Raw genomic sequence first — 24,254 nt, 5'->3', positions numbered from 1 at the left:
GTGATGGAGTTGGTGGCACGACTAAACGTTTGGCTGCTCGAGCCAGCCTCCAGTGACCATTAACCGACCAAATACTGACGCCAATTGATCTGTTTAACTTTTGTGACAAAAACATTCATGGAATTAAATATATGTATGTTCCGACTGAAGAAATCCAAGAAAACAGGATACTGCAAGAAGAAAGATGGAAAGGTAGTCTGTTATTGAGATGAACATGGGGGAAGCCACTGCTTGCCCTGGGATTGATAACTTGGAATTGTGCTACTAATTGGGTTTCTGCCAGGTACTTGTGACCAGGATTGGCCACTACTGGAAGCAGGCCACTGGCCTAGATGGACCCTTGGTCAGACCCAGTATGGCTATTCTTATGTTCTTAAACTTACCTGTAGCTGATGTTCTTTGAGGACATCAGGCTGACTATTCTTATATATCCTAATTTAGGCTTTTTGCTTTTCACCTGACTGGAGGACCCGAGCTGGCGCATCAGGCAGGAAGATACCTGCGCATGCGCGGTAGAACACTGCTAGAAAATTCTGTACTGTAAGCTAGTCGGTGTCCGCACTGGGCTTTATGACGTCACCCACATGTGAAGATAGTTTGCTTGCTGTTCTCAGAGAACACCAACTACAGGTAAGTATCTTTGCTTTTTAAGATGTGGCGAGAGAAGAACATGGTGGACCACGTGGTGCTATAGATCCATCTTTGGCCTTGCAAGATGATGAGGATCTGTTCACTTCACATACCCATTTGGAGGAAGCGGAGACTATGAAACAGACTCCGCGTACAAAACACGATCATGAAATTATACTTTTAAACTTGAAATGCGCCCTACACGAAGATGCTGCAGATAGGGCAGCAGAATTAAAAGTGCTGATAGGGGACTTACATTGTAGCACTCAGGATCTGGGACAGTGCGTAGAGGAGATTGAGAAAGAACTGGAGGATCAGGTGGAGATAACTGGAGACATCACAAAAAAACAATGTGTGACAATGGGGCTCATTTTCAAAACAGAATAATGTCCAAAAAGCAGCAGATGGGCATTTTATTTGCCAAAATGTTCAAATCGCTATTTTCAAAACCCATTTTGAAGATGGTTTTCTATGCAGTTGGTATGCAGTATAATCCAAATCACAAAGGGGCGGGACTTGGACATTCCCAAAACTTTGACGTTTTTCTGCCATAATGGAACAAAGGAAACATCTAGGGCTGAAAGTTAGACAGACAGTTTGGACTAGACCTGGTTCAATCACGACTAATTCTGTAAAATGTGCCTTAAATAATTAAATGACCACTGGAAGGATTAAGGCATGACCTCCCCCCTCTTTACTCCCCATCACTGATCCCCTCCCATTCCCCAAAGATGTGAAAGAAACAGTACATACCAGCCACTATGACAGCTTCAGATATTATGGATAGGACTATTAGAGCAGCAAGCAGGTCCCTGGAGTAGCCTAGTAGTCAGTGCAGTGCACTGTAGAGAAAGGAACCTGGACCCATATCCCACTCTAACTGATACACTTGTGGTGGAAAGTGTGAGCCCACGAAAAACCTATTGTACCCATGTATAGATGACACCTGCAGACATAAGAGCTATTATAGTGGTGTACAGTTGGATACAGTAGGTTTTGGAGGGCTTACCATATAATATAAAGGGGGCTAGCGGTGAGATATGTACCTGCCAGCTTTTATGTGAAGTCCACTGCAGCGCCCCCTAAGGTGTCCTGCTGAGATGTCTGTGTGAACAATCTACTAAGAATGCTGGCCCCTTTTCCCAGTACATCCCAATGGGTTGTTTTTGTGCTTTTTTCCCTTGGATGTTTTTTTTCTGAAAATGGTCCAAAAAGATACATACTGAGCACAAAAGCATCTAGCAAACGGCTATTTTCAAAACAAAAAGTTTTGCTTTGAAAATGAAGAAATAAGCAAAAAGCTTCAGCAAAAAACAATAAAATTAGGAGCTGAAGATCTTACATTGTTTGTATATCTTATATTCTGTATGGTCTCATAATCATACTTATATGCAAAATTCTAAAATTATGAAAGGAGGAAAAACAAGACCTCAAATGTCCAAGCTTGGCAGCAAGTGATGAAATCTTTATGCCAGCATATGTCGGACTCCAGTCTTATTATTGATCTAAAAAAAACCTCTTTACAAACTTTCCTATTGTCAATTTATGAAGTATTTTGAAATCAGCCAGTAGAAATGGCCTTAGCGCATGGGAAAAATCCTGCGTAAGGGCATGCTATGGCCACTTATTACCACAGTTAAGTAAAAGGGCCACTTAGTTAGTAGCAATGGCCTGCAAGTTCCCAAGGGAGTAGAAAGCATGAAAAAGGATCTGAGGAAGCTAGAAGAATGGTCTAAGGTTTGGCAATTAAAATTCAATGCGAAGAAATGCAAAGTGATGCACTTAGGGAGTAGAAACCCACGAGAGACTTATGTGTTAGGCGGTGAGAGTCTGATAGGTACTGAGGGGGAGAGGGATCTTGGGATGATAGTATCCGAGGATCTGAAGGCGACGAAACAGTGTGACAAGGGGGTGGCCGTAGCGAGAAGGTTGCTGTATAGAGAGAGGTGTGATCAGCAGAAGAAAGGAAGTGTTGATGCCCCTGTACAAGTCGTTGGTGAGGCCCCACCTGGAGTATTGTGTTCAGTTTTGGAGGCCGTACCTTGCGAAGGATGTTAAAAAAATGGAAGCGGTGCAAAGAAAAGCTACGTGAATGGTATGGGAATTGCGTTCCAAGACGTATGAAGAGAGACTTGCTGACCTGAACATATATACCCTGGAGGAAAGGAGGAACAGGAGTGATGTAATACAGACGTTCAAATATTTGAAAGGTATTAATCCGCAAACAAATCTTTTCCGGAGATGGGAAGGCGGTAGAACGAGAGGACATGAAATGAGATTGAAGGGGGGCAGACTTAGGAAAGATGTCAGGAAGTATTTTTTCACAGAGAGGGTGTTGGATGCTTGGAATGCCCTCCCGCGGGAGGTGGTGGAGATGAAAACAGTAACGGAATTCAAACATGCGTGGGATATACATAAAGGAATCCTGTGCAGCAGGAATGGATCCTCAGAAGCTTAGCCGAAATTGGGTGGCGGAGCAGGTGGGGGGAAGAGGGGTTGGTGGTTGGGGGGCGAGGATAGTGGAGGGCAGACTTATACGGTCTGTGCCAGAGCCGGTGATGGGAGGCGGGACTGGTGGTTGGAAGGCGGGGAATCCTGCTGGGCAGACTTTTACGGTCTGTGTCCTGAAAAGACAGGTACAAATCAAGGTAAGGTATACACATATGAATTTATCTTGTTGGGCAGACTGGATGGACCATGCTTGGATGGACCAAAATCTCTAGTGTGTCCCTGACATTCGAGGAGGAGGTTTATGGACATTTCTAGAGTCAATCAGTGAAGGCCTTGGGATATTTTGCCTCCCTCATCCACCAGAGCCCTTTAAATTTGTGCTTTTCACATTGCTTGCTAAAGTCTCCAGTAACCTGTTCCTGGCCAGATCCAAAGGTCTCTATTCTATCCTCATCTGCTTCTTTTGACACTGCTGATCACCGCCTACTCCTTGATACTCTGTCCTCACTTCGATTTCAGGGCTCTCCTGGTTTTCTGATCTCTCCCATCGTACTTTTAGTGTATACTGTGGTGGATACTCCTCCACTTCTATCCCACTATCAGTTGGTGTACCTCAGGGATCTGTCCTGAGACCTCTTCTTTTCTCCATCTATACTTCTTCCCTTGGTACTCTGATCTCGTTCCATGGTTTTCATATCACCTTTACTCTGATGACTCCCAGATCTACCGCTCCACACCAGAAATCTTTTACAGGAATCCAGGCCAAAGTATCAGCCTTCCTGTTGGACATTGCTGCCTGGATGTCTCACTGCCATCTGAAAGTAAGCATGACCAAGACTGAGCTTCTTATCTTTCCCCTAAACCAACCTGTCCTCTTCCCCCATTCTCTATCCCTGTGGATAACACTCTTATCCTTTGTCTCATCAGATCATAACCTTAGGGGTCATCTTCAACTCCTCTCTCTCCATCTCTGAACATATTCAACAGCCTGCTAAAACCTGTTGTTTCTTTCTCTATAATATCACCAAAATTAGTCCTTTCCTTTCTGAGCACACTACCAGAACCCTTATCCACACTCTTATCACCTCTCGCTTACATTATTGCAATTTGCTTCTCACAGGTCTCCCACTAAATCATCTCTCTCCCCTTCAATCTGTTCAAAATTCTGCTGTACGACATATTCCGCCAGTGTCGCTATGCTCATGTTGGCCCACTCCTCAAGTCACTTCATTGGCTCCCTATCTATTTCCTCTTATTGACTTACAAGTGCATTCACTCTGCAGCTCTTCAGTACCTCTCCACTCTTATCTCTCCCTACACTCCTCCCCAGGAACTCCATTCACTGGGTAAATTTCTCTTATCTGCACCCTTCTCCTCCACCGCTAACTCCAGACTCCATTCCTTTATCTTGCTGCACCATATACATGGAATAGACTTCCTGAGCCGGTACGTCAAGCTCCATCTCTGGCCGCCTTCAAATCTAGGCTAAAAGTCCACCTTTTTGATGCTGCTTTTAACTCCTAACCCTTACTCACTTATTCAGTACCCATGTTTTATCATTTCCACCTTATCTCTTATTTGTCCTGTTTGTCCTCTTTATATTGTAAGCTCTGTTGAGCAGGGACTGTCTCTTTATGTCCAGTGTACAGTGCTGCATACTTCTAGTAGCGCCATAGAAGTGATAAGTAGGGCATGATCCAAGATGGTGTCGTAACAAGTTACTGCAACAGACGCGCTGAAACTGTACTTTGACTCGTTATACAAAGCAGCTCTTTACTCCCTTTATTATGGGGAAAAGGAGAAGGAAGGTGCGGGAGATTCCCTCAACCCCCACTGGAACCCAGCTTTCAAAGCAGATAGCTCTGGAAAGGTTTGGGTTGACCCATACAGGCTTCCTCTCCCTCTATCTGTGCTGACGTGTCCGCATCAGCCAGCAGTGTCGATGGGGTTTCTTTGAGCCCTCTCTTGAGTGCGGCTCCCCCACAACCAAGAGAGAACGCTATTTCGGGAAGTCCTACCTTTGGAGCTCCCTAAATCAGTTGGTGAGAATTTTCAAGGCCAAGCAGGAGATGGTATGAACCTAACATCTTTTTTGGAGTCCTCAGTAGAAGTGATTACACAGAGAACTACTATGGTAGTATCCTTTGCTTTGGAGATGGGATCGTAATGCGATATTGAGACTTTCATTTCGACATTTAGATACACAGTTTCTGGGATCCAAAGTTAGAATATTTCCTGATCTCTCTAGATAAACACAGAAATGGCATAAGGCCTTTTTGGCCTTTCATCCAAGGACTTTGGCCTTGGGCGCCAATTTTGTACTTAAATTTCCTCGCATATGTTGTGTATTATTTCAAACTAAACAATTTCAGTTCTTTGATCCTAAGCAACTGGAAGAATTTTTGGTAGCTAAAGAGGAGATAAGTATCACTGTTTAAGTCGCAGGAGAGAGCCTGATGGGTTGCAGTAATTTAGATTTTTAGTTTATTTCTTTGATTTCGTTATTTTCTTATCTTGGATCCAAATTACCTATTATATTTTGGACAAAGCATGTATAATTTTCATTTGTAGTCAATTTTGACACATTGTTATTTTCACTATTCTGAATTACCAATTTCTGTATTATTTCTCATTTGAATTGTAATCAATATAAATACAATATTAAAAAAAAAAAGAAGTGAGAAGTAGTAGTAGTAGAGTTTTGAGAGAAAAATGTTTTAAGGACTTCCTTGATGTCTCTGTTACGGGAGAGAGATTTTCCCTATTTTTGTAGCTGTACAGGAGATATTGTTAAAATGTTTATGGATTATTTCTGTGTGAGTACAGTGGCACTGACACAGAATGAACTTGTTTTTGATGAGTTTTAGAGAATGTTCTACAGGAATGGCTTGAAGGGTCTGGGATACACAGCCTGGGACCTATTAACAACTGAAGAAGAGGAGGAGGGATCCATCAGAAGAGGATAATAGAGAAAGAAGGGAGAGGAATAAGCTGAGGACCTGGAGCTTGAGATAAAGAATATCTGGGACTTTAAAAATTGCCTTTGCTTTTTCCCTTGTATATGCTTAGGTTTTGGGCATAGGCAGGAGTTGGCCATGGTCCAACTAATACTTTGACCAACGCAGCATCAGTAGCTAGAGAGCCTGGTAGTGGGGTCAAAGATTGGTTTGGTGCCTCCAAACAAAAAGGTATTTCACGGCCCTTAACTGTGGGGTACACTTAATAAGGGTGCTTATTAAAAGCATCCTTGATGTGAGCTTAACTTTTTTCAGGGCGTTTTTGAGTGTCACGGTCTCAGGGCCTTAGCAAACTGTCATAGACTCAGGAACAACGTGAGCTTTTGGTCTGCTGTCGATGAACGGCAGCAGCAGGCAAACCCTCCAACCAGGACTGAACAAGCAGGACTGGAGTAGACTAGAAGTGCAATAAGCACACAGGCAGAAACAGACCAGAAGTGCACTGAGCACACAGACAATACTACGAAACAGCACTTGGCTAGGCGGGGAAGACAGGGACAGAACCAAGTAAAGCCAGAAGAGAAAGCACTTGGGCCACAAGGCCAGCCTGGAACCCATGCTCAACAGTAGAAGGCAGGAGAGAAGGCACTTACACACAGGCAGAGCTCTAGGCAATGCAGCCTAAGCAGAATGCAAGGTTGGGCCACACAAACAACAGAACAAACAAACAGGAACCAAGACAGAAGTGCTAACCCTTGCACACAGACAAACAGAAGAACTCAGGCAGAAGTGCTAACCCTTGCACACAGACAAACAGAAGAACTCAGGCAGAAGTGCTAACCCTTGCACACAGACAAACAGAAGAACTCAGGCAGAAGTGCTAACCCTAGCACACAGACAAACTGAAGAACTCAGGCAGAAGTGCTAACCCTAGCACACTAACTAGAAAACAAAACAGAAGTGCTACACAAGCACACTAACTAGGAAACAAAACAGAAGTGCTACAGAAGCACACTGACTAGAAAACCGGGCAGAAATTCAACACTGACACACCGACAAACCTGGAGACCTTTGACTTTGCAAAGGCCCTGAATGAATGTCCTCACCTTCCTTATGAGGGCCTTCACTAATGATGTCATGACTACAGGAAAGAGATTTGAAAACACTGAACACCAGAGTGAGGCTTCGAGCAAAAATGAAGTGGTGGCAGAGGCAACAATGCAAAGAAAAGAACAGACTGGAGCCACCTCTGAAGCAGATCACCGGAAGACAAGGTGAGACTCAGGGGCGTAGCCAGACAACAGAGTTTGGGTGGGCCTAGGCAAGAAGTGGGTGGGCACTAAGTGTTCTCCCACAACCCAAAAAAATATCTCAGCTGGTGAGAAAACACTTCTTTCCATCTTGGCAATCTGCAGCAGGTATGCGCTGAAAACTGAGCATTTTCAGGTGCCAGTATCATAGGGAGTAGCGTTTTCATTACCATCAGGGGAAGTCTTCAGCTGGCAGAGCTTGGGATCCCCACCAGCTACCGCTAAACGGGTGCTGCTGCTGTTGGGTGGGCCGGAGCCCTAAGTGGGTGGGCCCCGGCCCATCTAGGCCCACCTGTGGCTACGCCACTGGTGAGACTTAAAGTGGAGTCACAACCACAGTCATGACATTGAGGTTTATGGACATTTCTAGAGTCAATCAATGAAGGCCTTGGGGTATTTTGCCTCCCTCATTCAGCAGAACCCTTTTTAATTTGTGCTTTTCACTAATTTTATGTACCTCTGTAGGCTATCCTTACCCCAACATAGGAGAGCCACTACATAGCATATTCACAATGAATATATATGATATATATTTACATACACTGCTTTCATTGCATATAAATATATCTCATGCACATTCATTGTAGGTACTTGAAACTGGAAAGCAGAGCTTCAGAGCATTACCTCTTATATGGAACCCAGTCATGTTTATAAGTACCAGACTAGGGGTGACCAGAAGAATGTAAGGTCATGTACAGCAGGCGTCAGTAGGTGCTGAAAAACAAGGCAGGAAGGTGGGGCTATATGCAAGAAAACACAGCTGCTCAGTAGTAGGGCCAGCTTTGTGCGAGAGTCTTGCCTGTGCATACTTCCAGAGGAAGTAAGGTTCTTTTCTCACCACCTAGCGTCAGCAGCAGTACAGCTGCTTCCAAGCAGCAAGAAGTGAATAATCACCCTCGAGCTCTTTATAAGCTTTGCCCTGTATCAGCAGGGTCTTTACACCTGCTGCCATCTGATACTGTTTTCTGTGTGCACTGCTCAGAAGCTGTTCAACACATGAGCCCTGATAAACCAAGCAGTGCCTTTGTTTTAACAAGGGGACAGAAGCAGCCACATACATCAGGTTCATTCTTAGAACGTAAGACCTTTGAAGTCAGAATGATTGAATATTTTAACACCCAACAGAAAGGACTTAACAAGGATCTGGGGTTCCTAGCCCATTATAAACCATAAAGCTGTATGTCTCTGTTGATCACCCCACCCCTCACCTATCCACACCCATCCTGTTAGAATATCAATGATATGCTTTGATGTCCCCATGCATACCTCCTACCCACCCCCATCCTCCCACCCTGTCAGACTGTCATAGTAATGCTTGAATGTTTTCACTTATATACACTGTCAGCTAGCACATTTGCTTATTTCCGATCTGAGGAAGAAGGGCAACCTTCGAAAGCCAATCAAGAAATGTATTAAGTTATGTCCAATAAAAAAGGTATCATCTTATTTTCTTTTCCATGTTTTATTTTGTTTGATTTCCATTGATAACCTTAAGAGTGGACTAACACGGCTACCACACTCCTATTCTTAGTGGGGGAAAGGGAAGGGAAATGGGACAATATACCGCTTTTCTGTGTTTTTTGCAACTACATTCAAAGCGGTTTACATAGTATATTCAGGTACTTATTTGTACCAGGGGCGATTGAGGGTTAAGTGACTTGCCAAGAGTCACAAGGAGCAGCAGTGGGAAAGGGGATCAGAGGCCAGGAGAAAGCCCAAAAGCATATTACTTTTGCACACCTGTTTTCCATATCTGTCTACTATTGTCAGTACTTAGCAGACGTCGCCAACACTCAAAGCACAGTGAAGGTAAAAAATAAAAATCAGCACCATGAAAAGTCTGCTGCTGCTTTAATCTGAGATTCTATTTATTTTCAAATACATCCCTATTCTGTCAGGGAAAGACATAATTCTGTGCACAGGATGAAGCTCCTGATATGAGGAAAGAGAGCTTCAGGAACAATTATACCAGACTATGAAATGTAGACACCTGCTGGGGCTAAAGCTAACAGCAGAACACATCCTCCAGCAAATCAACAATTCAGTGAAATGATAACCCCTTCAGAGAGAGAGAGCATGTTCAGTAACTCGTTGCTGAATGGAGCATCTGGCCCAGCACCGAAGGCTAATACAAAATTCTGTCTTTTCATGAAAGTGCTTAGCAAGATTGAATTTTTTTTTTTTATGTCTGATCACCGGTGCACATTTCTGCTGACAAAAGTCAGCATAGTGTCTTTGTGTTTGCTTTCCTGCAACTGCATTATTTTTCTCTGTTGTGCAGCTCAGCCAGCCAGCACTGAAGAACAAAGGGAACAGGAAAGACAAAGGATTTTGGATGTAGCTCATGCCTTGTACAGTTGTAGTTCAAGGCAAGTTACCTTCAGGTACTGTAGGTATTTTTCTATCCCTAGAGGACTCTCAAGTTTGTACCTGAGGCAATGGAGTGACTTGCCCAAAAGCGCAGGGAGCAGCAGTGAGATCTGAAGCCTAGCTTCCCTGGCTCTCAGCCCAGTACTCTAACCAGTTCTTGAATAAAATCATGTCTACAGGAATATTCAAGTTAATTTACTTGCACACCATCGCTCTCATCACAGGTTCACCAGCCAGTGTAAAATCCACAGGGGGATTTTCAAAAGACATCTCTGTTTGCTTAGCATCATGAAGAAAATGTACAAGCCTTTTTAGTCTCACCTTGTTTTATATCAGTACAACAGAACACAGATTGCCCAGAAATGTTGGCCCTCTGTGCCTGTGGCAGTTATGGCTATTGATGCCTTTCAGTTTCCTTAAACAAAGCAATATTTTGAGAGTAACTTTTATAGCAGGTTGTGTAGGTTAGAAAAACATCTCATCATTCAAATTCTCCTGCTAACTTTGGACTTTCCTGTTCAGATTCCTATGTGTATAAACTGTTCTCCAAGGACAAGCAGGACCGTAGGATTTTCACACGTGGGTGACATCACCGATGGAGCCTCAGTATGGACACTACCCAGCATTACAGAGTTTGTAGAAGCCTTTGGAAGGCCCCCACTGCGCATGCTCTTGTGCCTTCCTGCATGCCTGACTCAGCAAGACCCACAGTTTTTATTTCTTCACAGAGCAGTGAAGACCTCTGACATGAATTTTCACCTCTGATATTTTTCTGCCTTTTTGCCTCTTGTTTTCACTGTGAGTAGCACAGGATTCTTTATGTAGTTTTCTTCCCTCTCCCATTGCTTCTTTAGTTTTTCGGCCTTCTTTAATTTTCTTTAGTTTTTTTTGCAGCTCATAGCCATGTTAGGCCTGAGCTCTCTGTCAAAGGTCTTTAAAAAAAAGCAGCCCTTTGACAATTGCTGCAGCTATTGTTCCTGTGATGGTCCAGAAACCATGGTTTAAGCGGTTCACAGACCCTGTTTGGACCATGTCTGTGACTGATCCATATGACTTGTATGATGTACCTAATATGTTTGAGCCCTGACCATAAGTCCTCTAATTGCTGTCTTTGTGCTCAAATGCAGAAAAGAACCCAAAAGAGTTGGAAGGACCTACGTGAAAGACTTTTTGACATGCAGAAATCTGTTCCATCACATAAAAGGCATCTGTCCCCATGACTTCAGGAGCTGCACCGGACAATGGAGATGCATCGATATTGAGGTCTCCTCCTGTCTCGACATCAGGCACCAGCACCTATTCGGGCCAAGCTTCTTCAACCTTACACTGAGGACTTACATGGATTCCGTATCATCCTCTTCGGCACCAGAGGACTTCAGTGCTGGGCACTGAGTGAAAGCAAGAAGCACCAGCATTGATCCTCTTCAAACCACAGTACTACCAGCATCATTGGTACCCAAGAATCCACTCTCCTTCCATAGAAGTGATGCCAGTGCGCCAGTCTTCCTGAAGCTGGGACTCCTGCATCCAATTCAGCACCGACATCTTCACGGATTGTCTCCACACCAGTACCACCCCAGCCTTTACCAATGTCTGCTCTTAAGGAGAGACTCTGGGTCAAGTTGCAGGAGGAGCTGGGTTGCACCCTGCATCAGCTCAGTGTCGAAGCATTGAGGGCACTTGTGCCTGCTATGGTGTCGCTCCAGCCCATCCTGAATACTCATGCCCAGCCTATTGGCTGTCAGCACTGGTGCTTTGCTGGGCATCGGGGCCAACACCAACTGATATGGTGCTCTTTTCAAGCCCATCAGGGGAAGAAGGGACCCTGGAGTCAAGGAGAGGACCTGTACCTTGGCATTCTCTCCCAGAGCCTGTGCTCAGTAGACCGAAACAAGTGCAGACTTAGACTTCCCACGAGGAATATTTTGCTGAGTCAGATTACTGCTAGGGGTCTGATGTAGAGCCAGAGGACCTATTGGAGGAGAGATCCCTTAGCCTACCTTCAGAGCCCGCCTCACCTTCCTCCTCTTCATGCCGTTCCTCCTTCCAAATGTTACTCCTCCCCCTTCTCACATTGGCTTGCCCTTTCTAAGTTCTTTCCCCTCTCTCCTTCCTTTGGTTCTCAACCCTTACCATCCTCTTTGGATGAACAGGCTACCATTGAGATTCCCCACACTTAACCCCCCCCCCCCCCCCCACCACTAAAAACAACAATAACGTGCATCCTTGCTGACACACATTTAATCCAATATTATCTCATGCTGACATGAGACCAAATCTCACAGCTCTTATGGTAAAATATTATCCCATGGCAGCATCAGTTTAAATGAGATACTTGCTGCTCTTTAACATATTTATAAATGATCTAGAGATGGGAGTAACTAGTGAGGTAACTAAATTTGCTGACGACACAAAGTTATTCAAAGTTGTTCAATCGCAAGAGGATTGTGAAAAATTACAAGAGGACCTTATGAGATTGGGAGACTGGGCATCCAAATGGCAAATGACATTTAATGTGAGCAAGTGCAAAGTGATACATGTGGGAAAGAGGAACCTGAACTATAGCTATGTAATGCAAAGTTCCACATTAGGAGTCACGGACCGGGAAAGGGATCTAGGCATCATCGTTGATAATACATTGAAACCCTCTGCTCAGTGTGTGGCGGCGGCTAAGAAAGCAAATAGAATGTTAGGTATTATTAGGAAAGGAATGGAAAACAAAAAAAGAGGATGTTATAATGCCTTTGTATCACTCCATGGTGTGACCGCACCTCGATTATTGTGTGCAATTCTGGTCACCGCATCTCAAAAAAGATATAGTAGAATTAGAAAAGGTACAGAGAGGGGCAACAAAAATGATAAAAAGGATGGGACAACTTCCCTATAAGGAAAGGCTAAAGCAGCTAGGGCTCTTCAGCTTGGAGAAAAGACGACTGAGGGGAGATATGATAGAGATGTATAAAATAATAAGTGGAGTAGAATGGGTAGCCGTGAATTACTTGTTTACTCTTTCCAAAAATATTAGGACTAGGGGGCACGCAATGAAGCTGTTATGATTCTACTGAGACAGGCAGAGGAATGACTGGGACTCACTTCTGATTGGCCTGTCAGGAATTGAGCTGACATCTGAAGCCACAAACATCAGAAGTCAGACCTATTTAAACTTACCTCTCCCTACAGCGTATTCTCTAGCATTAATTCCTGTCAGCTGAGCTCTGGTTCTCTTTCTCTGTCTTTGCTCGTGGCACAGTGTGTATTTCGAGGAATTTTGCTTGCTCTCCTTTTGTTTGTGGTCTCCGCATGTGTGTGTGTGTGTGTGCTGGTTGTAACCAGCCTGTCTGTGATTGCTTCTCTGCAGGATCTGGGTCTGTTTTCTGCCTCTCTCTCCCTGCCTCTGTTAAGCAGCCTTTCTGTCCCTGGTAAGCTGGTTCCTGCTTTGTTTAGGTTTCCCTTTACTCAGTGTTAACCCTTTATGTGCAGAGCTTGATATTTGCCTTCTGTGAGTCCTGCTTCTCTTAGGCAGCCTTTCTGTCCATGATAAACTCGTTCCTGCTTTGTTTGTTTAAGTTTCCCTTTACTCAGTGTTAACCCTTTATGTGCGGTGCTTGGTATTTGCCTTCTGTGAGCGCTGCCTCTGTTAGGCAGCCTTTCTCTGGTGTCTGCCTTATCCCTTTCTGTACTCTTGTGTGCCTGCTTCTTTCCTGCCCTTATTTGAAAGCAGCCTTTTCCTTCAGCCTGTTTCTCCTTGTTTAGCCATTCCTGTGGAGCTTCGCTCTTGTAGAGTCTGGGCCTGTAATGTCCCATTCTGTCCCCGGCTTTCCCTTTTTCCCTGTGGGATTTGCCCTCCGCTACCTGAGTTTCTGTGTAGCCTTTGTCTGTATTCTCTACCTCTAGTCGTAGGCTGTATCTGACAGTTTTGTCTGTCGCCCTTCCCTTTCTGTCACTGGCTAGCGCTGTGTGCATTGCTTGAGCACCAGTCCCTTCGGTGACCCCTCGTTGTTCTTTTCCCTTCCCTAGTGTATGATTTGGTTCCAGTAAGGCCCGTACGCTTGGACTCTGTACGAGTTGGTTCCGGATCGGCCTTGCGGCCTGCCTGAGTGGTATATCTCCCTTTTCTGGTGGTGCTTGTTGATTGTCCTGAGTGTGCGGGGCGGGGCTTTGTGGTCCGTGGTATTGCTTAGCACCTGTTTGGTCTACCCTAGGCCTTGGCCAAGGTCCTTCCCAAGCCTCGGCCTAGGCACAAAGGCTCATGATCAGATTAACAGAAGCTACAAAGTAGTAAATTTAAAAGAAATCAGAGAAAATATTTCTTCACTCAATGTGTAATTAAACTCTGGAATTCTTTGCCAGAGAATTTGGTAAAAGCAGTTAGCTTAGTGGGGTTTAAAAAAAGGTTTGGATAGCTTCCCAATAAAAGAAAAGTCCATAAGCCATTATTAAAATTGACTTGGGGAAAATCCACTGCTTATTTCTAGGATAAGCAGCATAAAATGTATTGTACTGTTTTGTTTTGTTTTGTTATCTTGCCAGGTACTTCTGACCTGGATTGGCCCTGTTGGAAACAGGATGCTGGGCTTGATGGACCTTCAGTCTGTCTCAATATGGCAATACTTATATTACTCCTGAGTCTGTCCCCTTCATCCTATGCCTCCTCATTCCAGAGCTTCCTTTCAATTGAAAAGGCCTGTTTCTGCATTTTTACATTAGAGGTATTTGCATCTGTCTATCCTATCTCTTGCCCTTCTTTCAGTGTATACATATTTAGATATTTGTCTATCCCCATATACTTTATGATGAAAACCACTGACCATTTTAGTAGCTGTCCTCTGGACTGTAAACTGTTTAAAGTTGTGTGAAGTTGTGGAGTCAAAAGACTTAGTGCATTTGTTCTTTTGCCTGCTGGACATTCCTCCCCATCTGCACCCAAGAATCGGTTTGGCTTTTGCCACTAGCTTTTAAACTGTTCACCTTAAGGTCATTGGATATGATCACTCTGAGTCCCACTCTTTTTATGTGCCTAAAATTACTTCACCCCCTATTCTGTACCACTCCCTTGAGTTTTAACAGCCCAATACGTGACCCTACATATTTTACCATTAAATCATAGCTTCCAGATTGTAGACCATTCCTCAACCTTTGCTAGATCCCTCCTCATGTTATCTACTGCTTCAAGGTTGTCTACCCTGTTGCAGATTTTGTCATCATGCTCAACTGGGCAACTTGGGAACTTTGGGTCAGGAAGAGGAGGAAAACGTTGACACCTTTTAGGAACATTAAAAAAAAAATCTCAGTACACTGTGACTTCCCACATCCCTGCTCATTGGTTCTCCAGAGTAAACCAATGAGCTTCAGAACACAAGAGAAGCCAAAGTGAACTGCTCAGAACATTTTTCCACTTCTATACTCTGCAGCTGTGCTTGTGGTATGGACCCAGTGTCAGTTGTTCTTAAATACAATCCAGTTGTCACTCAAAAATTCTTACAGCTGAAAAAAGTTCTACAACTGCATTTTCAAAACCAGTCCAGTTTAGTGGGAAACTGAATTACTCAACAACATTGCTAAGCTGCAGCAAAACACCACTCTTCTGCTCTTCAGCAAAGAGTTACTTACCTATCCTATATAATAAAAAGCACCTCCAACATTCTGAAGCTGACTCCGTGGCACTGTGGCAGTGTAGGGTTCATAAGTCTGTAGTTCAGCGTTTCATTGGCTCTCACTGTCCCCGCCCTCACGTCGAGGAAACGGAATGCTGCATGGTTGCCAAGCAAACAAACGTGACATCACAGGAACGAAGAACCAATCAGACAGAACAGAACTTGGAGGAGAGAAGTGGAGTGGATTGAATCTCTAACAAACAATCATATACAGGGAGGTACAAACATCAGTGGAGGCAAGTGCACAGTACGGAAGGGAAGACAAACATTTAATCACTTTGTCACTCACACACATCACACACACACACTCAATCACTCTATGTATCTCTCTCTTACACTGTCTGTAAAACACACTGTCACTCTCAGTCTCTCACATGGGCAACTGTATGTTGCATTCTCACGAGTAAGGAGCTCTTCTGATGTGATTGTTAAACTGATTGAAGGGCCTGAACAAGGAAAACTTTTACCACATTGTAACACAGTTTACACAAAAAATATTGTATATAAAGAAATCTTACACATGTAAACAGCAATTATATTCAGAATACAACCGTGGAAACATTAATGGCAGGAACTCATTACATTGCTAGCGCCCGTTTCATTGCGTTAAGAAACGGGCCTTTTTTACTAGTTAGACCATATTGGCAGATTTCTTAGCTAGTTTAATGAAAGGAGCTCTACCATTGGCCATCATTCAAGACAAGACTTTGAAAAACTCTAATTCTTATTGGTCATCATTTCCACAACTTGTCTTTCCTATTGGTTTTAACACTGGCATTGTTGGATGTAAATATAATTACAATTGGCCTATTCGCTTAGAAGTGGCATAAAACAGAAAACACTATTGGCCTCCCTAGTCTCCTAGCAACCCATTGTTTGATTCTGAGGCAGTTACAGTGGAGTCACAGCAGGCAGCAGGGCATTGATGCCACCAGGTAACCCTGTCAGCGTTTTAAAACACTCTATCCCTTACACTTAGGGCATCTTTTATAAAGGCTCACTAGCATTTCTGGCATATGGAAAATACTAGAGACGTCCATAGGAATATATGGGCATCTCTAGCATTTAATGCATATGCTAACAACGCTAGTGCACCTTTGTAAAAGGACCCCTTAGTGACTTAGTTGGGCTATTTAAGTGAAAAATAATTTTCAAAGTTTCAGGTACAACTTGATTTATAATAGCAAAAAGGCTTATCACTGCAATCCTTTATCAGAGCTGTAAGATCTGTATTGGGTTGACTGTAGTGCCAGGCCCTTATTACTTAAATCCCTCCACCACCGAATGCCTCAGTTCTGTCCATTGGTGCCATGCCTGCTCTGCCAGTGTGTAAGGGAACCACTTAAAGTATTCCGTATAATTACATTTTCAAATTTAATTTTCCACATGCTTTTAGGCAACCCTTTATCTGTTCTTTCCTCCATGGCCATCCAGGATGAACAGTCCCACATGTGGGTAACATTGCACAGCACCATATGGAGTGACAGTTTATTTCCTGTAACAGCCCAGAAGGTTTTGCACATGTGCAGTACCCTTGCATCAAGATGCTCCCCGTGAAGGTCCTTTAAGTCTTTTTTTCAAACTTTTTTTTTCATCTGCAGACAGTGACAACCTTCACTTTCTTGCTGTGAGTTCCCAAAAGTTGCCTAGTTATTTTCTCTCTTTTAAAAAGTAAAGAAAATTATTTACTCAGTTATGATTTGGGAGGAGCCCTCCTCCACAGTCTCTCATTCATAGGCCTATGCTTTTAAGAGGTGATCCAAATAAAATGCTAAATAGTCTCTTATGGACACTCACATTTCCTACATTAAAAGGACAGTTCTTTAACAGAGTGCGCACAGATAGGTGCCTAGAGGGTGCGCAGTAGGAGCCTATAAAGAATACTAGTGTAGCAGGTTATATGTGACCATCTCTGGGTAAAGATAACTAAAGGAGCGGAACCAAAATGTGGAGAATGGCCAATTTTTCTGTAACTTATATTTTTTCACCTAAAAGGATGGAGTTTGGACTGCTGTATTGCAAATTGTTTGGTTTAACAGAATTAAAAGAAAAACCTCATTTTTTGTTTCTGGTGACTAACAGGCTCATTTTCGAAAGAGAAGGACGTCTATCTTTCGACATAAATCGGAAGATGGACCTCCATCTCCTAGAGACGTCAAAATCGGTACAATCGAAACCCAATTTTGGACGTCTCCAACTGTAGGCTGTCGCAAGGATGTCAGATTTCAAGGGGGCATGTCGGAGGCATAGTGAAGGCGGGACTTGGGTGTGCCTAACCACTTGCATGTCTTTGACCCATAATCGAAAAAAGCAAGGACGTCCATGACGAACACTTGGATGTTTTCACCCGGACGTGTTTTTTTTACGAATAAGGCATAAAAAGGTGCTAGTGCAGTCGAATACATACCACCAGGGGAAGAAAGGAAGGGATTCTATTCCAGGTACTTCCCTGTGCCCTAAAAGATTGGGGGGGGGGGGGGAATTTTGTCCCATCCTGGACCTAAGGGTGACCAATGAAAAGTTCAGGGTGATTTCCCTGGGCTCCCTTCTCCCTGTGATTTAGTAAAACGATTGGCTATGCTCTCTGGATATAAAGGATGCCTATACCCATATTTCGATAACTTCCCAGTTACAGGAAGTATCTCAGATTCTGGATAGAGAAACACCACTACCAGTACCACATTCTGCCATTTGGCCTCTTGTCAGCTCCTAGGGTATTCACCAAATGTCTAGCAGTATTTGTGCAGATTGGGAGTATATGTGTTTCCTTATCTGGACAATTGGCTGGTCAGAAGCACATCGCAGGAGGAGGCGTCATAATCGCCCAACTATTTGGGTGTTGGAACTACTAGGGTTTGTCATTAACTATCCCAAGTCGCACCTGTTTTGCAATAGCTAGGATTCCCACTTCTATATTGGATATTGTCCTTACAGCCTCAGCCCCTAGTGGCCCAACGAATAGGAGCTAGATCCAGGTATCGAACCTAGGTTTCCCATATGGCAGCATTACCCAACTTTGAAATCCTTTTGGGAAATATGAACTCCCTCTAAAATCACAGGTCAGGAATCTTGGGATACTGCTAGACTCTTCACTCACCCTGATCCCACAAATTCAAACCACCTTCAAAAATTGTCTCTGTCACCTATGGCAGCTACGAAATCTCTCTCCGTATATTGAAAAGACAAGTCTGACCACAGTGGTCCATAGCATGATAATGTCACGACTAGACTACTATAATGCCTTGTACACTGGCCAAACCAAAAAGAGTTGGTATCAGCTCCAACTAATTCAGAGTGCTACAGCACAACTGATAGAAGGCTGCAAGTGGTATGACCACATCACACCTTTCCTGCAAAAGCTACACTGGCTACCAGTACCTTACAGGGCTAAATTTAAAACTCTGTGTTTGATTTTCAAGGTCCTCAGACAAAATGGGCCAGAGTACTTAAAGAACAAGTTAACCCTTTACACACCTTTAAGACCTCTAAGGTCCTCTCAAGGATCATCACTATCTGTACCTTCGTCAAAAGAAATTGTACGATGTGATACCCACCAGCAAGCCTTCTCAGGACTAGCCCCCATGCTCTGGAATTTACTCCCAGAGGGGCTACGTATAACTCAAGACTACCTCTACTTCAGGAAGCAAGTGAATGCGTGGTTCGTGCTAGCTTGCTACACTTACTGTAACTTAGATCAGTTCTGTATCTCTTGCTTAACTTTACAAAGAACTTGTCTTGATTTTAGCTAACCATCTAATTATCCCAACTGACTCTGTACCATGCATCATGTTCCCATCATATATCTGCACTTGGTTCCTTAGCAGTATTATAGAAAATCATTAGCATCATATCTGTTAGTTGAATGTTCTAATGCATGCTTACTAGGTGTTTCATTAGTATTATGCTAACATTGTATTATATCTCTGGTATTTGAATTCCAGTGCTGTTAATTGTGTATATTTTTGATACTGTTTCATGGTAGTTCTATTATTAGGTTTCAATTTATTGTTTTCAAGTTTACCTCATTTGTTGTATTTATGTTTATTCTTGGTTATTTTACTATTGTTATGCTGTTAAAAAATTGGAAGTATGATGTTAAACTGTACCTCCTGTACACCACCTTGGGTGAATCTCTTCATAAAGGCAGTTAATAAATCCCAATATATTAAAAATAAATTATCACTGGGTAATTGGGCCTCTGCCAGGCATATTTATTTCTGGCTAGATGATTGGAAGAAAATTAATAAATATTGTGTAAAATGTGCAAATAATCTCATAAGCAAGTATAAATTTAAGAGAGAAGATACACAAGGAAGTGAAGAATATCACCTGTCTTTCATTTCAACGATAAGCAAATAGAGGATGTCTGTCCCCAATGACATCTTAACACATTTTCAAAATTAAAATTAAAACTTCCAATCTCCATAATGATCTACCTGACATTAATTTAGAATCATATGGCATTTATTTTTCCCAAATCAAGTAGATTAATTTTGTTTTGCTTTTTTTTTTCACATTTCTTCCTATCTGGATGCAAGTTTATAGAAGAGGCGCACAGGAATCTGTGCACCTCTGTGACAGTAGCAGTGTTACTGCGGCTGAGAGTCTTAAGCGGCATACTTTGGTGCTTAGTACTGCAGAATATATACATTCAGACTGTCTTGATAGTGCCAGGGCAGTAAAGGGATGGACCGTGAATGGAGGAAGAAGTTATCCAATGAGCAGTGATATTCAACCTGCAGTCCAGATAACGATTCAGATAAAGTTAAGTCTGAAAAATTGCTCTCGTAGCTTTTATACAGACAGCTATTTGGAAAGTGGTTTGAATATCACTCACTGCTCTTCCTGGATATTCAGTGCTGCGTAGTTTTGATAGTGGCACTGATTTTCTATGTATAATTTAACCGCCTCAGCCAGTGTTCAGTAAAAACACTGACCGCTTCAGCTGAATATTGATTGATTCTTAATCAGTAAGCTAGAATTAGTGATGTGTTGGGATTCCTCCGATATTTTATTTTCGTAGTGGGTTTGAAATTATAGTCACATTTTTTGATTTGAGTTTTTCAAGTCCGGATTTAGTGATAGATGCTAGATTTGTGCACTTTGATCATCTAATTGGCAATAGTTATGACCCCCTCTTCCGTTTTTTTGACTACAGACATTTTCTTCCTAGAGTGAATAGCTCTGGAAGTTTTTACTCTGTTGGGTTTTTTTTTGAAGGGGGAGGAGCCTATGATGATAGCCAATACAGTGGGGTTCTATGTTAAGGGTACCCTGGGCTTTTGAGGCTAATTTTATAAAAGACATATATATTTATATAGAATTGTTCAAAGTGCCTAATCTAGCATTATAACACAGAGTGTTTGTTTTATAGTTTCTATTTTTGCTATGGTGCCATAAGCCTCTGCTCACAGCTCTCCAGGGATTTTATCCCCACGCCACCATTTTTAACCTCCTCCCTGGCACAAGTGTATCCTTCAGACCTTTGATAGATATTGATACTTTGTGGGCTTTGAGCTCACCATAGTCGTGGGAACTTTAGATCAGATCTTTCCACATGGCAGTGCACCACACTCTGCTAAATTATTTTATGAAAACAGAGTTAGATTGTGGTGTACAGGAGAAATTATGTAAGCTCCTTGGTAAGAAATTGTCGAGCACGTTGCTGATTAGAACCCCAAATTAATCATTTTCCTTTATATAGCCTCTTTCATCCAATTAAAATGTCTACATATTTTGCAGCTACAGCCCTTTGCTAGCATATGTACGTTCTGGCCACTAGGTTTGGTCCCTGATTTATATGACAACTTACAAAGAGCAGAGAAAACCAGTTTCAGTGGTCTGGTGTAAAATGATTCTTGATGTGTTAGTCCTACGGTAGAATGATGGTACAGGGAGAGGCTGATGTAAGACAGAGGTTCATAATTTTTTTGGTTTCTGCACTCCTTTAACTGAACAATGAAATCTTTGCACCCCCCTTCCTAAACCACATATCCACTGATGACTACTGACAGCTACATAAGCTGCTGTTAGCTGCTAACAGTGCTAACCTATCACTAAAATTACAGTAGTACACAGTTATACTACCAATAACTGTCCTAATAACAGCCTTCACTCTGTCTAGAAAGTTTCAATAAATTGTCTCAGCTTTTAAGACCCTTTTCTGCTTCATGTTTAATCTCTTTGTTTGGGGGGCACCACTGGTTAAGAACCCCCATTCTAAGACAAGGAAACCCACACAAAGGACACTTTGTGCATTAAAGGCTGGATTCTATGAATGGCACTCAAGTTAGGTGCCAGAAAAAATTGGCGCTAAGCGCTGTTCCATAAGGGCGTTCATCCTTTATGGAATAGCACTTAAATGCAGATCTTGTGCCTAACTTTGGGTACCAGACTTACGCCTGCTGAAACCTGGTGTAAATGCTGGCATCCAAGTTAGGTGCACCGACACAGTATTCGATAACTATACGTGCACATTTTTGGAACACCCCTTACACACCCCAGCTCCTCCCATGGCCACACTCCCTTTCGAGATACGCCCTATGGGAGTTAGGAGCGCTGCCTTATAGAATAGCGCTCAGCTAGATGCATGTGTGAATATTGAGTTTGAATTAACATCAATAATTGATTGTTAGCATCCATAAGTAATTTGTGCACACACAAATCTGAGCACCATATATTGAATCCAGCCCTAAAACATCAAACAGTCTTCTTTATTTATAATTTGAGCTTGTGAAGTAGCATTTGCAAAGATTGCAATGAATTAAGCCTTACATGGTGTTTCCATGTGCAATGTTTTTCTAAACTGAATAGTTAATCAGCTGGAGTGATGCAAAAATCATATGAAGTAACTCAGCAATTAGCACATAGATAAACTGTGAAATTGTCACTTGCTCAGGGTCACATAGAAGGTTATTTTGGAAGAACAGGACTTGAACCGATGAGTTCCAGGGTTTATCTTAGTAGGTCTTGGAATTATTGCAGGCAGATCACAAGATGAAAACCATACTGAAGGGACTTAACCATGAAAGCAAAAGCATGCAGTAGGAAAACAAAACGACAGTAGGTAAGTTCCTTTTAAATAATTAAATTGTAAGCATTATAATTATGGAAATTACCCCTTCCCCATTTTCACTGGGTATATGGAGGCAGTTTGATAACCATTGGTGTAAGGGGAACAAGGATATTAAAGGCAGGATTCTGTTGGTTGAAGGTCCAGCTTGGCAAGTCCTTTTATATCAGTTTATTCAAATAAGTATGTTAAATCTTAATAATTTAGCCTTCTGCCACACATTTTTAGGACATGCCTTTTAACAAGGTTTGTGCTTCTTTAAGACCCTGTGAAATAACTTGTTTGTACAGACCTCAAGAGAGCTTTGGGAGTTTGCAGGAGGAAACAGAACTAGTAATGTCTCATTTCATAAGCTCCCAGAGAAAAGGAGAAGTTGAACTTTTTATCCAGTTCCTAGATTGGGCTTTCTAGCTTTCCCTTTCAGAGGCAATCTTTCCATTTCTTGGGAACAACTTATGGCAACCATTGGAGAATTTGTAAGTCCTACTTTATGTGGGAATTAGAAAGGTGTACCAGTTTGGGCTGGAAAGCAGCTCTGGGGACAGGGAAATCGGCCCAAACAAAGGGGATATGGCTGCATCAATCTTTTGCCCAACATAGCATCAGCAACTAGGGAGCTTGGGGGTGGGGCTGAAAAGTCCATTGTTTGGATATCACTACCCTTGAGTTGTCAACTCTGTATAGCTTGAAAAGGAAACAAATTCTGCTAGAACTGTAATGCTATACCGTAACCATCTGTTTTGAGAAAATGTGTTGTTATTCACTGAGAACTGCATGTGAACTGGAGTTTCATTGTTTACTTACAAGAGAAATGAATGGAACTTAACGTGGTCCATTACTACAGTTTAAGTACGACCTTTCCGGTTAAAGACCTTGCCACTAGAAGAATAAAGGACAAGTGCCAGATAAAGAGGTAGTTATGAAAGAGGCTGATTTGGGTTTAGTGGTGATCACTAAGGCATGGTACATGGAGAACCATTACTTGAGACACAGTTGTACCCTGAACATGGTACCAGATCCCCACACCCAGGCTGCAGTCTATTCAGGAACGAGAAGGGAGGAGAAGCAGCACAATACATAAAAGATAATATTAAAGCATCAGAACTTCAGGGTTTATGAGGTAAGGAACAGTTAATCTAGAAAGAAAAAAATGGAACATTTATCTACAGATCTTCAGAAGCAGAAGAAATTAGTAAGAGATTTAATAGAAGATACTCATAAAATTGCTATGAAAAGTAAGAGAGCGAACATAAAAGAACAAATAGCTACTACAGTTAAACAAGGGTACAAGAGAGTTTTAAGGTACGTTAGTGGCAGGTGGAACTGCAAAAATGGCAATGCAAGACTCTAAGTTGAAGATTATGTAGAGGCTGATGAGGAAAAAACAAAATTACTTCACAAATGTTCTGTTTTTTTAGATTGAGAGAATGAAGAAAGTGAAAACAATCCTTGATTTTCCTTGATGATCTTAGAACTGTTTTGCAAGCTTTATTCCTAACCAAACTAGACTACTGTAATTTGCTCTACTTAGGGCTGCCGTTGACAATGATAAGAGCACTACAAATAGTGCAGAATTCAACAGCCAGAATAATAACTGGAATTGAAGGTCTGAACATATCAAGCCAGCTTTGTCTTCATTACACTGGTTACCAGTATTTTGAGGAGTAAAATTGAAAATGATTTGCTTAATCCACCGAACCTTACCCAAGGACTTTCCGCTATATTTTACCTCAGTATTGCAGATTTATCAGCCTGCTAGAGCCCTGTGGTCCATAGGAACTCAGTTTTTTTTTTAGTTACATTTTGTACC

At 42.4% G+C, this 24,254-nt stretch overlaps 1 protein-coding gene across 2 annotated transcripts in view; it reads left to right on the top strand.

Annotated features, from left to right (window-relative positions):
- PLEKHB1 (pleckstrin homology domain containing B1) overlaps positions 1-24,254 on the top strand; it is a 158,281-nt gene that overhangs the window by 44,130 nt on the left and 89,897 nt on the right. The window contains exon 3 of one of the 2 annotated variants that reach the window (XM_030199325.1): positions 22,357-22,438. The exons of the other annotated variant lie outside the window; for it this stretch is intronic. The gene's annotated coding sequence lies outside the window, so the exon portion shown is untranslated. The remainder of the gene's footprint in view (positions 1-22,356; positions 22,439-24,254) is intronic. 2 annotated transcript variants of the gene reach the window in all.

This window comes from Microcaecilia unicolor, chromosome 4, assembly GCF_901765095.1.
Source record: "Microcaecilia unicolor chromosome 4, aMicUni1.1, whole genome shotgun sequence".
Classification (NCBI taxonomy): Eukaryota; Metazoa; Chordata; class Amphibia; order Gymnophiona; family Siphonopidae; genus Microcaecilia; species Microcaecilia unicolor.
Note: the sequence above shows the minus strand (reverse complement) of the source record. Positions and strands in the feature narration are given on the sequence as shown.